Here is an 18,509-nt window from a genome sequence, read left to right as displayed (position 1 = left end):
CGGTATAGGGCGAGGCTCAATCCTTTGGATTGGGCCTTTCGTTTGGACCTAGGCCTTATCATTGGGTCTTTTCCAGGTATCTCTTCATGTTTGGGTCTTTGGCCTGATACTCTCCATTTATCTGGGAGGTCACCACCTGAGAGTCACTGTATATCATCACTTTTGTTGCACCGACTTCTTCGGCCAGCTTCAATCCTGCAATCAGGGCCTTATATTCTGCCTGATTATTTGAAGCTGGGAATTCAAATTTGAGGGATACCTCTATTTGAGTTCCCCTTTCGTCGGCCAGTATTATGCCTGCACCACTTTCTGTCTTGTTCGAGGATCCATCTACATAGAGTTCCCATGTAGTTGGCTTTTCCTCTTGATCTCCCGCGTATTCTGCTATGAAGTCGGTGAGGCATTGGGCTTTGATTGCTGTCCGAGTTTCATATTTCAAGTCGAACTCAGAGAGCTCTATTGCCCATTGAACCATTCTCCCTGCAACATCCGTTTTCTGGAGGATTTGCTTCATGGGTTGGTTCATCTGGACTTTTATTGTATGTGCTTGAAAGTAAGGTCGTAGCCTTCGTGAGGCTATTACTAAGGAGTAGGCAAACTTTTCTAGTTTGTGGTACCTTAGCTCGGGGCCCTGTAGAACTTTGCTGATGAAGTAAACTGGATGTTGTTCGACCTCGTCCTCCCTTATCAGGGCTGATGCGACAGCTTTGTCTGCTACGGACAAATAAAGGACGAGGTCTTCTCCAGCTAGAGGTCGGGTTAGTATTGGTGGTCGGCTCAAGAACCTTTTGAACTCCTGGAACGCTCCTTCACATTCTGGAGTCCATTCGAACTGGCATCCCTTCCTTAATAAAGAAAACAGTGGGAAGGATTTTAGTGCCGATCCTGCCAAAAATCTAGAGAGGGCTGCAAGTCGGCCATTCAGTTGCTGAACCTCTCTTAAGCAAGTCGGGCTCCTCATTTCCAGGATAGCTTTACACTTATCGGGATTTGCTTCAATCCCTCTCTGTGTTAGCATGAATCCTAGGAATTTTCCGGCCTCCACCGCGAAGGTACACTTTGCGGGATTTAGCCTCATCCCGTGTAACCTTATGGTGTCGAATACTTGCGAAAGGTCCGCCAAGAGGTCGGCTTCTTCTTTGGTTTTTACTAACATGTCGTCTACATAGACTTCCATTAAGCGCCCAAGGTGAGAAGCAAACACCTTGTTCATCAGCCTTTGGTATGTGGCCCCTGCATTTTTTAATCCAAATGGCATGACCACGTAGCAAAAATTTGCTCTGGGCATGATGAATGATGTTTTCTCCTGGTCTGGCTCATACATTGGGATTTGGTTATATCCCGAGTAGGCATCCATGAACGACAAGTATTGATATCCCGAGCTAGAGTCCACTAGAGTATTAATACTCGGGAGTGGATAAGGGTCTTTGGGACATGCCTTATTTAAGTCAGTGTAGTCAACACACATCCTCCATTTGCCGTTTTGCTTCTTGACTAGAACTACATTTGCTAGCCATGTTGGGTATTTAACTTCTCTAATGAAGCCAGCTTCTAGGAGTGCCTGAACTTGCTCTTCCACCACTAGGGCTCGTTCTGGGCTGAGCTTGCGCCTTTTCTGTTGTACAGGTCGGGATCCCGGATGTACCGAGAGCTTGTGGGACATGAGCTCGGGGTCTATCCCGGGCATGTCGGAAGCCTTCCAGGCGAAGAGGTCAGAATTGTCTCTTAGGAGCTTAGTCAACCCTTGCTTCAGGGTTTCCCCTAGGTTGGCTCCTATGCTAGAATTCTTCCCTTCCTCTTCGCCGACCTGTATTTCTTCAGTTTTTCCACCTGGCTGTGGTTGTAGCTCTTCTTTGGCCCTTGCACCACCGAGCTCTATGGTGTGAACCTCTTTGCCTTTTTCCCTCAGGTTCAGGCTTTCATTGTAGCACTTTCTTGCCAACTTCTGGTCTCCCCGCACTGTTGCTATTCCCGCAGGTGTCGGAAATTTCATGCAAAGATGAGGGTAGACACCACCGCTCCGAGTTGATTCAGGGTAGCTCTGCCGATTAGGGCATTGTATGCTGACCTCACGTCGATGACTATAAAGTCTATGCTCAGAGTTTTGGATTTTTCCCCCTTTCCGAAGGTAGTGTGGAGGGGTAGAAATCCTAGTGGTTTTATTGGCGTGTCGCCTAGCCCGTACAAGGTGTCGGGATAGGCTCTTAACTTCTTTTTATCCAACCCTAGTTTATCAAATGCAGGTTTGAAAAGGATGTCTGCCGAGCTTCCTTGATCTACTAGGGTTCTGTGGAGATGGGCATTAGCTAGGATCATAGTTATTACCACTGGATCGTCGTGTCCAGGGATTACTCCATGCCCATCTTCCTTTGTAAATGAGATGGTGGGGAGGTCGGACGATTCATTTCTGACCTGGTAGACCCGCTTGAGGTGTCTTTTGCGAGCGGACTTGGTGAGTCCCCCTCCCGCGAATCCGCCTGAGATCATATGTATATGTCTCTCTGGAGTCTGCGGTGGTGGGTCTCTTCTATCCGCATCGTCTTGCTTTCCCTTCCCATGATTGTCCGACCTTTCTATGAGATATCTGTCAAGCCGGCCTTCTCTGGCCAGCTTTTCTATCACATTTTTAAGGTGGTAACAGTCATTTGTTGAGTGACCATATATTTTATGGTACTCACAGTAGTCGCTGCGACTCCCCCCTTTTTATTTTTAATGGGCCTGGGAGGTGGCAGCCTTTCAGTATTACAAATTTCTCTGTATACGTCCACTATAGAAACCTTTAGAGGAGTATAAGAGTGATATTTTCTGGGTCTATCGAGACCGAGGTCTTCTTTCTTCTTGGGCTCCCTCTCCCTCTCTTTTATCGAGGGAAGGTGCCCAAGTCGCCAACTCGACTCTCTCAGTCTGGCATTTTCCTCCATGTTGATGTACTTTTCGGCTCTTTCTTGTACATCACCCAGGGAGGTGGGGTGCCTTTTTGAGATGGACTGTGAGAAGGAACCTTCTCTAAGTCCATTTACCAGCCCAATAATGACTGCCTCGGTGGGCAAGTCTTGAATCTCTAAGCATGCTTTGTTGAACCTTTCCATATAATCTCGTAGAGGTTCTCCGACCTCCTGCTTTATTCCCAGGAGGCTCGGTGCATGCTTTACCTTATCTTTCTGAATGGAGAACCTCATTAGAAACTTCTTCGAGAGGTCCTCGAAGCTGGTGACCGACCTTGGAGGGAGACTATCGAACCACTTCATCGCTGCTTTTGATAAGGTGGTCGGAAAAGCTTTGCAGCACGTTGCGTCAGAAGCATCAGCCAGATACATCCGACTTTTAAAGTTGCTTAAATGGTGCTTCGGATCGGTGGTTCTGTCATAGAGGTCCATATCGGGGCTTTTGAAGTTTTTTGGAACTTTTGCCCTCATTATGTCTTCACTAAAAGGGTCTTCCCCTCCTGGGGGTGACTCTTCTCGCTCGTCACAGGAGTTCTGACCTTTGAGGGAGGATTCTAACTTTAAGAGTTTTTTCTCTAACTCTTTTCGTCGATCCATCTCCTCTCTTAGGTGCTTTTCTATCTCCCTTTGTCGCTCCCGTTCCTGTTTCAACTGTTCCAAGCGACTTTGGTGGACATGGACTAGCCCCATTAGTTCAGTTGCGTGGGGTGGTCCATCCTTTTCTGACTCACGTCCCTCCGAGGAATTTGTCTTCAGATTTTTAAATCCGGAGGTTCCTTCCTTGTGTTGGTCCTTGGTTTCCTGGTGAAGGGTCAGGTCTGCGTCGTGGTTTCCGGTATCCAGATTCTCTTGTTCGGAATCCGACGCCACATGACCATCTTCAGGGGGTACATCCGCCATTACTGGCTGCTCTCTCGGGTCCCCGGCAACGGCGCCAATGTTACGATGGGTAACCGGAGATTATTGGATTGGATTAGTTTGGCTGGCCCAATCGTCTGAATGAGGAAGTATCCAAGCGGATTGATGATCCAAGGCCCCCGTCCGACTTCGGTATGAGAGAATGGGGGGTGGTACCTGCAAAGACACCCCGATGCCAAAGTCAGCAAAGGGAGCAAAACAGGTCTAGAGAGTATTGGGCTTCTGAGATACCTGAGAAGTGTCAGTGTATTTATAGTGGTGAACCCATAACCACCGCTGGTGTAGTTCCGTTATTTATGGGGAATAACCATCCCTTTATCTTAGGGAGGTTGGGATATGGCTCCAGGAAGTGGGTAGAGAGATTTTAGGGGCAGTTACTCATTCGAATGGGTGTTTCTCTGCCAGCTAATCTTCGTCCCGACTTCTTTAGAGCAAGTCGTGGTGGGGACCGACTTCGTGGGGTGAAGGTCGGTATAGGGCGAGGCTCAATCCTTTGGATTGGGCCTTTTTTTTGGACCTGGGCCTTATCATTAGGCCAGGGTATGAACAGTTATTTACTTACAATTTTTTGTTAAGTCAAGTTGTATTTTTATTAATTACTTTTATATAATTCAAAAATAAAAAAGTTTAATGTAGTTCGGTGATTAAAAATTACATAAATAACTTATGGTAACTAGGTTTACCCCCACTCTAAGTACTCAAGTTTTTAATATAGAATTCCGCTAGTCCAACCAACTCCTACTAACTCCTATTGGGCTAGACCCCAGAATCCATTTCATCAGAAAAGCAACATTCCCAATTAACCATAATAACTCAAATTAACTCCAATTACCTATAGTAAACCTGATTAACCCTAACTTTCGCCATTACACCTGAGGCTCATCCAACAAACCCAATGGCAGCACCTCCCACCCTTCTTCTCCAGACGTGTTTTCTTCTTCAGCGTCAACCCCAGTCAGTGCCGCCCCCCGTTCCATCCGCGAGCAACTGCAGATCTCGGAAAGACACCCCATTGTGCCACTACTGCTGTAGCCAAGGTTGCGAAAACCAGACTGGTCATCGAATCAGTCGAGTGACTGGTTCAATAGTTCAACTGGGATTAAACCGTAGTTGAACCGGTTTAATTAAATATAAAAAAAATTATAAGAAGTTCAATACATAATTTTAAAATTTAAATTCAATAATTTCTAAACTAATAAAATTTAAAATCAACCAATTTCACAAAATAAATTATTCATAATTTATCATTAAAAGGTCATAAACAACTTCAAATATCAAATTTTATAACTAAAGAAGATCAAAACCCACATAAATGACAAACACAATATATTTTGCGACCAAAGGAAACAACATTGAACAAACAATATGATGTGGTTGCTGATTATTTTGTGACTGTTCCATCTAAATTCAAAATGACAGCAATCCAAAATCCAAACGAATATATCAATTCATACAACATTCAACATAATTAAATTCAGCAACTCATCTAGTTAATTCACCAAAACTCAATATAGCTGAATTCAACAGAGCAAAATCAAATTTATACAGCAAAATTCAAAATACCAAAATTCAAATAAAAATTCAACAGAGCAGAATTTTAATTTATATAGCAAAACTCTAAAATTGAACTTAGAATAACTCAATAGAACAAGAACTCAGAAGAACTCTGCATCTGAATTTGTGAACTCCAATCTGCCCTATATTCTTCACTGAATAAAGATTTAATTGAAAAAACCAAAAATCCATGAACTCAAATCTACCCAATTAATACAGTTTTGTCACCAACACCAAATTAGGGGTGGCAAACGGGCCTAAATCCGTTGAGCCGGCCCGCGTAACCCGCTAAAAAGGTGGACTGGGTTAAAAAATTGGGACCGCCAAATAGCAAAATCCAGTCTAATCTGCACCGCTTAAACCACGGGATTTGGCGGGCTTTGGCAGGGCGGGGGCGGGCTTCCCCGCCGGGCTTAGTTCTTTTTTAGTGAGAGTGTATTTTTGCAATTTTTTTGGCCAAAATCTAACTTCTCCGAACCTAACTTACATGAATATGAAGATAAAAATTGAGTGTTTTGGATGTTTATGTTACTTTGGAGACAATATTTATAATTATGTTTTGTATTATGTTTATTTTGCTTTGGAGAGAATATTTATACTTTTAGTTTGGATGAAAACTTGGTTTATAATTATGTTTATTAGATATTTATAATTACAAAGACGTTAATATTTGTGAATATAAAAAATAAAATTTTTTATACTTTTAGAAATTATAAATTTATTAATATGGTTGTGAAATTATATATATTATTTAGTAATTAATAGTAAAAAAAAGGAGGAGCTTTGGCAGGTTTAACCTGCCAACCTGCCAGCTCGCAGTTAGGCGGGGCGGGGTGGGATTTTAGTATCGTCTCAATAGGCGGGGCGGGCCTGGCTTCTGGCGAGGCGGGACGGGCTTTTCCGCTTGCCACCTCTACACCAAATACACAAAATTAATTGAAAAACAAAAACAATGAAGCACTCACCGCGGGAGAGGCGGAGAACACAAAAGGTCAGAGCCAGACGACGAAAAACGCTTCGGTGACGGTGACAAGCAGACGACGACCACGACGATGCTAAGTCGACGACCAGAGACAACGCCAATGCTTCGGTGACGGTGCCACCTCGATCCGTGACGGTGACGCTTCGACCCACGATGGTGAGCTTCGCTCCGGCGTTTGATGGAGGTGATGGTGGCGTTTGTGGGGAAGAAGGTTGAAGAGAAATTTAGGGTTGGGGGTGACTACTCCTCTTCAAAGAGGAAACTCAAGAAAGTGGCTCCAACTACGTTATTTTTACCTCAGCCCCTTTTTCCCTTTTTTTTTACCCAGTGCCAAAACAACGTCGTTTTGTGGCTTGCGAGAAAATTAGGACTTGCTGAAATCCGGCCGGTTCAGTCGGTTCGCCGGCTAACTGCCTGTCAACCGGTTTTTTTGTCATTTTTTGCAGGACAGTTTTATAGGTGAACCAGACCAGCTACTGACTGATTTCTAGTTAACCCGGTTGAATCAATCGGTCCGGTCTGATTTTCAGAACCTTGGCTGTAGCTCTCCTTCATCGGCGTCAACCCCAGTTATTACCGCCCCACCATTCCATCTGCGAGCAACTGGGGATTTGGAAGGTCATCCGATTACGCCACTACCGCTGCAGGTCTCCGTCGCAGCTCCATTGAAGTCGTGTACCCTTCTTCGCTGGACAACGTGATGGCGCCTCCCGTGCTCTGCCTCCATGCATAGGATGTGTTTGTTGGATGTGTCTTTTAATGGAGGTGTCTTTTAATGGGTGTGTTCTTTGTTTATTACTTCGAGTGTCTTTGTAGATTTGTCTCTTAATAGAGGTGTTTTTAAAATGGATGTGTCTCCAATTGTATTTTCCATTGACGACGAAGTCGGGAATGCGGGATTTTTGTTCACGGTTTAGGATGTGGCCTCCATTGAAGACGGGGATTAGTAGGGAAAGATGAGTGTGGTCTTGATTAAAAGGGCTGAGAGTAGCCTCACGTCGCGGACTGCTGACGGCATCGGAGATGGTTTAGATGGCATTAGGGGCTACTTCTAGTTGCGTCACGGCGGTTGTTTGGGGCGGATTTAGGTGGCATGTACGGTCAGATATACGGAGCAGTCGGAGTTTTGTTGTGGTTCTCGTCCGTGGGGAGGGGGCTCTGGGGTTTGTGTTTGGGGGAAGGGTGCTCAAAAGTTCACATTCGGGGCGTGGAGGGGGGGAGGGCTCACTGGTTTCACCGAATTCACAGATAATGCATATGGAATGTTGGAGGCGCAATTATGTTTAAATTTGGATTAATTATTGATTTATGAATTTTAATATTAAAAAATATTTATTAATTTGAGTTGTTAAAATTTGGCTGAGTAAATGTTATTTCCTAATATTTTTTTTATAACAAGGATAAAATATCTTTAAATTATTTTGAAAATAGATAAAAAAATTATCTCTGTTAACAAAAACAACTGTGATGGCAAACGGCAATACTTATGCGGTCATCTCTCACTGTCTCACACCAAGATTTGCAAATTGCAATGAGTATGATAGGTTTTTAAATAGAGATTATTTTTTGTCTTTATGACAAACAAGGGTACATTTATTAGTGAATAAATAATTTGGGAATATTTTTTGTAGTTTTAACGGAAATATATTTATTTATTTTCACAATCTTTTCTGATATTTATTTTTTTGACAATTAAGTTCAATCAAATTGATTCAAATTTAATAAAAACTAGTTTTATTAGTGAGAGTATTGATGAGCGGATAATTTATACGTTTTTTGGCATTATTTTTACATAGTTTTCAGTATGATTTAGTTGGTTTTTAATATATTTTCATTAGTTTTTAAATAAAAATCACATTTCTGGACTTTACTATGAGTTTGTGTGTTTTTCTGTGATTTCAGATATTTTCTGGCTGAAATTGAGGGACTTGAGCAAAAATCATATTCAGAGGCCGAAGAAGGACTGCAGATGCTGTTGGATTCTGACCTCCCTGCACTCAAAGTGGATTTTCTGGAGCTACAAAACTCCAAATGACGCGCTCTTAATTGCGTTGGAAAGTAGACATCCAGGGCTTTCCAGCAATATATAATAGTCCATAGTTTTCCCGAGTTTAGATGACACCAACTGGCGTTCAACGCCAGCTTCCTGCCCTATTCTGGAGTTAAACGCCAGAAACAGGTTGCAAAGTGGAGTTAAACGGCAGAAACAGGTTACAAACTGGAGTTCAACTCCAAGAGAAGCCTCTACACGTATAAAGCTCAATGCTCAGTCGAAGCACACACCAAGTGGGCCCGAAAGTGGATTTCTGCATCATTTACTCATTTCTGTAAACCCTAGTAACTAGTTTAGTATAAATAGGACTTTTTACTATTGTATTTATATCTTTGGATTATCTTTTGATCCTGGGATCACGTTTTAGGGGCTGGCCATTCGGCCATGCCTGGACCTTGTTCTTATGTATTTTCAACGGTAGAGTTTCTACACACCATAGATTAAGGTGTAGAGCTCTGCTGTTCTTCATGAATTAATGCAAAGTACTATTGTTTTTCTATTCAACTCAAGCCTATTTCTTATCTAAGATATACACTTGTTCTTCAACCAGAGGAAGGTGATGATCCGTGGAGAAGAGCTGGCGCTGAACGCCCAGAACAAGCATGGTTCTGGTGTTCAACGCCCAGAACAAGCACCAATCTGGCACTGAACGCCCAGAGTTGTGTGCAAAGGCATTTTACATGCCTAATTTGGTGCAAGGTTGTAAATCCTTGAACACCTCAGGATCTGTGGACCCCACAGGATCCCCACCTACCTCCACTCACTTCTTCTCACCCCTCTTTCACACAATCCCATAAACACTCTTCCCCAAAACTCTTCACCAATCACCTCAATCTCTCTTCCCTATCACCACTTCACCACTCACATCCATCCACTCTTCCCCATAAACCTACCTCATAAACTCCACCTACCTTCAAAATTCAAAATCAATTTCCCACCCAACCCACCCTAAATGGCCGAACCTAACCCCCCCTCCCTTCCCTATATAAAGCCCTCCATTCTTCCTCAAATTCACACAACACAACCCTCTCTTCCCCTTCTTGACCGAAACACATCTCCCTCTCCCTCTCCTCCATTTCTTCTTCTTCTTCATCTATTCTTTCTTTTCTTGCTCGAGGGCGAGCAAAATTCTAAGTTTGGTGTGGTAAAAGCATAAGCTTTTTGTTTTTTCATTACCATTGATGGCACCTAAGACTGGAGAATCCTCTACAAAAGGGAAAGGAAAGACAAAAGCTTCCACCTCCGAGTCATGGGAGATGGAAAGATTCATCTCCAAAGCTCATCAAGACCACTTTTATGATGTTGTGGCCAAGAAGAAGGTGATCCCTGAGGTCCCTTTCAAGCTCAAGAAGAATGAGTATCCGGAGATCCGACATGAAATCCAAAGAAGAGGTTGGGAAGTTCTAACAAAACCCATCCAACAAGTCGGCATCCTAATGGTTCAAGAGTTCTATGCCAATGCATGGATCACTAGGAACCATGATCAAAGTAAGAACCCGGACCCAAAGAATTCTCTCACCATGGTTTGGGGGAAATACTTAGATTTTAATCCGGAAAATGTGAGGTTGGCGTTTAACTTGCCTATGATGCAAGGAGATGCACGCCCCTACACTAGAAGGGTCAACTTTAATCAAAGGTTGGACCAAGTCCTCATGGACATATGTGTGGAAGGAGCTCAATGGAAGATTGACTCCAAAAGCAAGCCGGTTCAACTAAGAAGACTGGACCTCAAGCCTGTAGCTAGAGGATGGTTAGAGTTCATACAACGCTCCATCATCCCCACTAGCAACCGATCCGAAGTTGCTGTGGATCGGGCCATCATGATTCATAGCATCATGATCGGAGAGGAAGTAGAAGTTCATGAAGTTATCTCCCTTGAACTCTACAAAATAGCCGAAAAGTCCTCCCCCATGGCAAGGCTAGCTTTTCCTCATCTTATTTGTCATCTATGTTACTCACCTGGAGCTTTCATAGAAGGAGACATTCCCATTGAGGAAGAGAAGCCCATCACTAAAAAAAGGATGGAGCAAGCAAGAGAGCCTATTCATGGAGCTCAAGAGGCGCATGAAGCTCATCACCATGAGATCCCGGAGATGCCTCAAATGCATTTTCCTCCACAAAACTATTGAGAGCAAATCAACACCTCCCTAGGAGAATTAAGTTCCAACATGGGACAATTAAGGGTGGAACATCAAGAGCACTCTTCATGAAATAAGAGAAGATCAAAAAGCAATGAGGAAGGAGCAACAAAGACAAGGAAGAGACATAGAAGAGCTCAAGGACATCATTGGTTCCTCAAGAAGGAAACGCACCCATCACTAAGGTGGACTCATTCCTTGTTCTTACTTTCTCTGTTTTTCGTTTTCTCTATGTTAAGTGCTTATCTATGTTTGTGTCTTCATTACATGATCATTAGTATTTAGTAACTTTGTCTTAAAGTTATGAATGTCCTATGAATCCATCACCTCTCTTAAATGAAAACTGTTTTAATTCAAAAGAACAAGAAGTACATGAGTTTCGAACTTATCATTGAACTTAGTTTAATTATATTGATGTGGTGACAATGCTTCTTGTTTTCTGAATTTATGCTTGAACAGTGCATATGTCTTTTGAAGTTGTTGTTTAAGAATGTTAAATATGTTGGCTCTTGAAAGAATGATGACAAGGAGACATGTTATTTGATAATCTGAAAAATCATAAAAATGATTCTTGAAGCAAGAAAAAGCAGCAAGGAACAAAGCTTGCAGAAAAAAAGAGAAAAAAATAGGCGAAAAAAAATAGAAAGAAAAAGAAAAAGCAAGCAGAAAAAGCCAAAAGCTCTTAAAACCAAGAGGCAAGAGCAAAAAGCCAATAACCCTTAAAACCAAAAGGCAAAGGCAAATAAAAAGGATCCCAAGGCTTTGAGCATCAGTGGATAGGAGGGCCCAAAGGAATAAAATCCTGGCCTAAGCGGCTAAACCAAGCTGTCCCTAACCATGTGCTTGTGGCGTGTAAGTGTCAAGTGAAAACTTGAGACTGAGCGGTTAAAGTCAAGGTCCAAAGCAAAAGAAGAGTGTGCTTAAGAACCCTGGACACCTCTAATTGGGGACTTTAGCAAAGCTGAGTCACAATCTGAAAAGGTTCACCCAATTATGTGTCTGTGGCATTTATGTATCCGGTGGTAATACTGGAAAACAAAGTGCTTAGGGCCACGGCCAAGACTCATAAAATAGCTGTGTTCAAGAATCATCATACTGAACTAGGAGAATCAATAACACTATCTGAACTCTGAGTTCCTATAGAAGCCAATCATTCTGAACTTCAATGGATAAAGTGAGATGCCAAAACTATTCAAGAGGCAAAAAAAGCTACAAGTCCCGCTCATCTGATTAGAGCTATGTTTCATTGATAGTTTGGAATTTATAGTATATTCTCTTCTTTTTATCCTATTTGATTTTCAGTTGCTTGGGGACAAGCAACAATTTAAGTTTGGTGTTGTGATGAGCGGATAATTTATATGCTTTTTGGCATTATTTTTAGTATGTTTTTAGTAGAATCTAGTTACTTTTAGGGATGTTTTCATTAGTTTTTATGTTAAATTCACATTTCTGGACTTTACTATGAGTTTGTGTGTTTTTCTGTGATTTCAGGTATTTTCTGGCTGAAATTGAGGGAATTGAGCAAAAATCAGATTCAGAGGTTGAAGAAGGACTGCTGATGCTGTTGGATTCTGACCTCCCTGCACTCAAAGTGAATTTTCTGGAGCTACAGAACTCAAAATGGCGCGCTTCCAATTGCGTTGGAAAGTAAATATCCAGGGCTTTCCAGCAATGTATAATAGTCCATACTTTGAACGAGTTTAAACGACGTAAAAGGGCGTTGAACGCCAGCTCTACGCTGCTGTCTGGAGTTAAACGCCAGAAACAAGTCACAAACCAGAGTTGAACGCCAGAAATACGTTACAACCTGGCGTTCAACTCCAGAAAGAGCCTCTGCACGTGTAACACTCAAGCTCAGCCCAAGCACACACCAAGTGGGCCCCGGAAGTGGATTTATGCATCATTTACTTACTTCTGTAAACCATAGTAGCTAGTTTATTATAAATAGGACTTTTTACTATTGTATTAGACATCTTTGGATCATCTTTTGATCTTTGGATCATCCGGGGACGTTTTGTTCTTAGATCATGGGGGCTGGCCATTCGGCCATGCCTGAACCTTTCACTTATGTATTTTCAACGGTAGAGTTTCTACACTCCATAGATTAAGGTGTGGAGCTCTGCTGTTCCTCAAAGATTAATGCAAAGTACTACTGTTTTTCTATTCAATTCAACTTGTTCTGCTTCTAAGATGTTCATTAGCACTTCAACCTGAATGTGATGAACGTGACAATCATCATCATTCCCTATGAACGCGTGCCTGACAACCACTTCCGTTCTACTTTAGATTGAATGAGTATCTCTTGGATATCTAATACAGGGGACCGAGTCCGAGATATTAGAATCTTCGTGGTATAAGCTAGATTGATGGAGGCATTCATGAGAGTCCGGAAAGTCTAAACCTTGTCTGTGGTATTCCGAGTAGGACTCTGGGATTGAATGACTGTGACGAACTTCAAACTCGCGAGTGCTGGGCGTAGTGACAGATGCAAAAGGAGGGTGAATCCTATTCCAGTATGATCGAGAACCTCAGATGATTAGCCGTGCTGTGACAGAGCATTTGGACCATTTTCACAAGAGGATAGGATGCAGCCATTGACAAGGGTGATGCCTCCAGACGATTAGCCATGCAGTGACAGCGCATCGGACCATTTTCCAGTGAGGATTAAAAGTAGCCATTGACAACGGTGATGTCCTTACATAAAGCCAGCCATGGAAAGGAGTAAGACTGATTGGATGAAGACAGCGGGAAAGCAGAGATTCAGAGGAACGAAAGCATCTCTATACGCTTATCTGAAATTCTCACCAATGAATTACGTAAGTGCTTCTATCCTTATTTTCTATCTATTTATTATTTATGTTCGAAAACTTCATAACTATTTTATATCCGCCTGACTGAGATTTACAAGGTGACCATAGTTTGCTTCATACCAACAATCTCCGTGGGATCGACCCTTACTCACGTAAGGTTTATTACTTGGACGACCCAGTGCACTTGCTGGTTAGCTGTGCGAAGTTGTGAATGAAAAATGATTTATTAAGACGTGCGTACAGAGTTTCTGGCGCCGTTGCCTGAGATCACAATTTCATGCACCACCTGCATAAGCTTGCCATGGAAGGGAGTAGGAATGATTGGATGAAGACAGCAGGAAAGTAGAGGTTCAGGAGGAACGAAAGCATCTCTATACGCTTATCTGAAATTCTCACCAATGAATTACATAAGTATCTCTATCCTAGTTCATATCTTAATTATGTTTTTAATTATCAATTCTCTATAACCATCTAAATCCGCCTGACTGAGATTTACAAGGTGACCATAGCTCGCTTCAAGCCGACAATCTCCGTGGGATCGATCCTTACTCACGTAAGGTATTACTTGGACGACCCAGTGCACTTGCTGGTTAGTTGTGCGAAGTTGTGACAAAGTGTGATTCACGTTTGAGAGCACCAAGTCTTTGGCGCCATTGTTGATGATCGCAATTTCGTGCACCAGGCATATTAGATACGTTTTAACTCTCCACTAACGTGAATGTTCATATCCCACATTCTTTAATATGAATACCTCATTTTTTTTTCTTTTGTGTTCTTTATTTTTCTTCGTTTGTTTTTTTTTATCGTCATTCTTTCATTGTTGCTACTGTTATTACATTTTTTTTTCTTTTTCTTATCCTACTTCTGGTGATTTTACAGCATTATATAATTCTTTTTTGTTTGATTTATTTTTTTATTCTTGTTAAAAGGATAAAACAAGAAGAATTATGAGAATATGAAACATGAAGGAGAAGATGAATAAGAAGAAAAAGATGATGATGGCGAAGAAAGAGAGGAGGAGGAGTTTTGAGTCATACATAGTTTACAAAAAAAGAACACCGAAACTTTTAACCATGAAACAAAAAGTTTCTTAATTTTAACACCAAAATTTCTTAACCATGACACAGGTTCTTGTTAAGAGGGTGAAACAAGAATTAGAGAAAAGCACAAATAGGTTGTTGACCTTTTGATCCGCAGCATTTAAATCCTCAAGGATTTGAAAATACATTTAAGTCCCTGACATTTTCAAAACCTAAACATATCGATCCTTCGTGTTCACTTGGATCTATCAGGCCCAACAGAAAAATCAAACGTGACTTTCGTTGTACTGTCCTAGTTGATACGGATGCACACGTGAGAGAGTTTTTTAAATGGAACAAATTAGACAAAGGGATCGATGTGTCTAGATTTTGAAAAGGTTAGAGACTTAAATGTATTTTTAAATCTTTAGGGACTTAAATGTCCGCAGACCAAAAAGTCAGGGATTGATTTGTCCTTTTCTCCAAGATTTGCAATGAATGTGAAAGAAGAAGTAAAAGAGGAGGAGGGAGAGTTTTGATTTGTGCATAATTTATCAGAAAAATAGTATCAAAATTTTTTAATCGTTACACAGGAAATTTCTTATTTTGACATCGAAATTTTTTAGCAGTGACATAGACAGGAAATTTCATATTTTGACACCGAAATTTCTTAGCCGTGACATATAAATTTTTTAATTGTGTCTTTTTCAACTAAATGATGCACTTTTCTTATCATTAAACTAGTTGGATGGTATTGAATTCAAATATAAGAGATTTAGCCATTTCGATGTCATTTACAAGAAATTGATGTACTTTTTGTTCTAAAATATATTTAAGTAAAGGTATTTTGTTCTTCATCATCATCATCATCATCATCATCATCATCATCATCATCATCATCATCATCACTATAAGAAAAACGCTGAGTACCGTTGAATTTAGCATCGACCTGTATTGGTAGCTTTTCTGATGGAAAGGAGGAGAAATTCATCGCCCAAAAGGTTACTGTCAGAAGAGATTTTCCGTTGCTAAAGCCGATAGTAATTATTGGCGCGAAAATATAATTCATCGATGCCAATGTTACCATCGGTATATTCTGTCGGTATTACGGTTTAATAAAACGCATTATTTTGGTGATTTACCATCGGAAAAATCCAATGGTAAAATTGGGTTAAAATTCAAATGCAAAACCCTTCCCCCTCACTTGTGCGCTCTCTCTTCTCGTCTTCTCTTTCCATCACCATCAAACTGTGACCGGCGGCACCATTAGGGGCTTGTCGTTGTCGTCGTCGTCAATCTGCTGATGCTGTCCCTACCGCATCCTCCGCTGTAGTTGCTGTTCACGTTGCCGTCATTGCCGCCTCTGTCACCACCACGTTAAAGAGATGAGTATTGGATATGGAGGGAACACGAAGAAGTGGACAAGTTGGGAATTAATCGGTTTGCCTAGAATTTTAATAGGTCCGATGGTCGATTAACGAGGATTGGGATGGTAAGAGAACTAAACATGAAAGAAATTACTTGTGAGGATAACCAAGAGAGATACAACGAGATAGTGTTTGATGCGACAGGTGTTACAGAATTGGAAGAGGTTGAACAAGATCCTAACTTGGTGACAAAGGAATTTAATCATATGCAAGGTTCTGAAAACCGAACTGGTCATCGAACCGCTCTAGCTACTGGTTCACTGGTTCATAGGTTCAACCGGTTCGACCATGGTTGAACCGAAAAAACCGTTTTATAAAAAAATAATAAATAAAATATAAATAAACACACAAAAATATAATTATAGACTAATAATCTTTAAAATATTATCCAAATTAAAAGTATTACATCAACCACAATATTATAATCTCATCCAAATACAAACACAAAAGTCAAATAACAAAAAAAAAATAATCAATCACAAACCATTCAATTATTCACCATCTTCATATTACATGTCAAATTGCTGCATAGAGAATACTAACATTTTGATGTATTTAATTTTATCACTACCAGTCTTCTGTTGCGTCATGAGTGTTGTTCATTCAGCAATAGAGAGTATGTAAAGGCAGGATTGGGTGAATTAGAGAGATTGTGTATTGAGGCCACTGATGAGGTGAGCACCAATCAATCATTTGAGACCATTCCTTCTATTCCATATTTATATCATAACTTGAATCTGTCATGAACAGTATATTAGCTCAGCCTGGGAGGAACTGAAACATATTGAGCAAGCTGTAGGATTCCTAGTAAAAGTCAGTTTTACAGAATCTTGAATTCATATTCAAACAAACAAACAAAAATAAAGTCAATATTGCTCATCTTCCATTCAATTCTTAATCTCAGGTATTGCATCAGAAACCCAAAAAAACATTTAATGAAGTAACAAAGGAGCTCTACCCAGTGAGTATCCTCTTTTCAATTTATAGCTACCTGTAAATTGATATACCTCAATTCCATTCTCTTTCTAATAACAAGAACAATTAATTAAGATCAACGTCATGAACAATTTATATACTTCACAATTTATAAAATTAACAAATTATCAAAAGGTCAAGAACAACATAACAACCTAAAATTTAAAAGTTAAGAACAACACTAAAACATTAATTTATCAAATTAACAAATTAATAAAATCAATTAGAATTGAAAATCAAAATAACAAGAACAACTAAAGCTTTAAAATACAGCAAACCAACAAGAAAACAAGAACTTGAACAACATACTAATCATTAAAAACAACAATTAAATAAAATAATAACTGAATAATTAATACAAGAAAGAACAAGTAAAGGAAAATAAATTACCTTAGGCTGGAGCATGTTCTAAAATTCGAACAGAACAGGGAGAGGGAGCTGGAGCTTTGAAATGCAACAGAGATGGTTGAACAGAAACAGAACGGTGGTTGAATAATGGCTCTAACATGCGAGAAGAGGTCGGAATAGAGGGCTAAGCAGCTCGAACAGAAAGACAGGGGCTGGAGCGCGGGGGAACAAAGCTTGAAGAGCGGTAGAACCTCGGCAAGACAGCGGTGGAAGCTCGGCTTTCACACTTCACAGAGCTTCACAGACTTCACACTTCACAGTTCAGTATCACTATATCAGATTATCGGTATATCAGACTTCAATGACTTCAGTTCCCAGAGCTTCATAGATTCAAACAATTATTAAATCATACTCATCAGGGAGACAGAGATATGCAACAGTTATTCAATCAAACAATCATTGTAATAAGGGACAGAGACAAGGAGCAGAGTGACCAAGACGCCTTCAGTTCACAGTTCAAAAAATTACCTGGAAGCTCGAAGACGCCTTCAACAGAGCATGCAAGAGGGAGACAGACTGACAGAGACACCGAGTGACCAAGACAAGGAGCAGTGGTAGAGCACCTTTGAACCGAGTGACCAACAGAGCTAGGGATGACGGCAGCATGGCTGCGCGACGGAGGCTTCGACGTTTCCCAGGGTGGCTGCACGATGGAAGGGGAGGAAGCTTGCAATGGCTGCTGCGCGATAGAGGGAAAGGGTGCGAGCCCTGTCGCGACGGCGGCGGCACAAGGCGGTGGCTGAAGTGCTGAATGGAGGTGAGGGACGATGAGATATGGAGGATGGAGTTAGGGGTTAGGGCAAAATGAAGGCTGGATCTGGGATTCTGGGCATATGGAGTTACCAAGAGAGATTGAAACGACAGCGTTTGGATGCGCATTCAAAAAACTGGCCGGGTCACGGTTCGGTTCGACCGACCGATTCCTGGACGGTTCAACGGCTCAACTCCAGTTTTTAGAATTTGTGGTTTTGCTGTTTGTTCGAACCGTCTTTCTTCACGGTTCACAGTTTAACCGGCTCGACCGGCCGGTCCGAACTGGTTTTCAGAACCTTGATCATATGTTAGATTCTGCTACGAAACCTTTGTTCGAGGGGTGTATTCATTCAGAGTTGTATGCATGTGTTAGAATGATGAGTATTAAGTCGGAGAAAATCATACCCAATAGTATTTTGATAAGTGGGCCACCTTTTGCTGAAATGGTACCTGTTGGGACCACTAGCATCCCCCGAAACCACTACAAAGCAAATAAGTTAGTTTTGAAATTTGGTCTAAATTCGGTA

This window comes from Arachis ipaensis, chromosome B1 (genome assembly GCF_059453495.1).
Source record: "Arachis ipaensis isolate K30076 ecotype BB chromosome B1, ASM5945349v1, whole genome shotgun sequence".
Taxonomy (NCBI): Eukaryota; Viridiplantae; Streptophyta; class Magnoliopsida; order Fabales; family Fabaceae; genus Arachis; species Arachis ipaensis.
Note: the sequence above shows the minus strand (reverse complement) of the source record.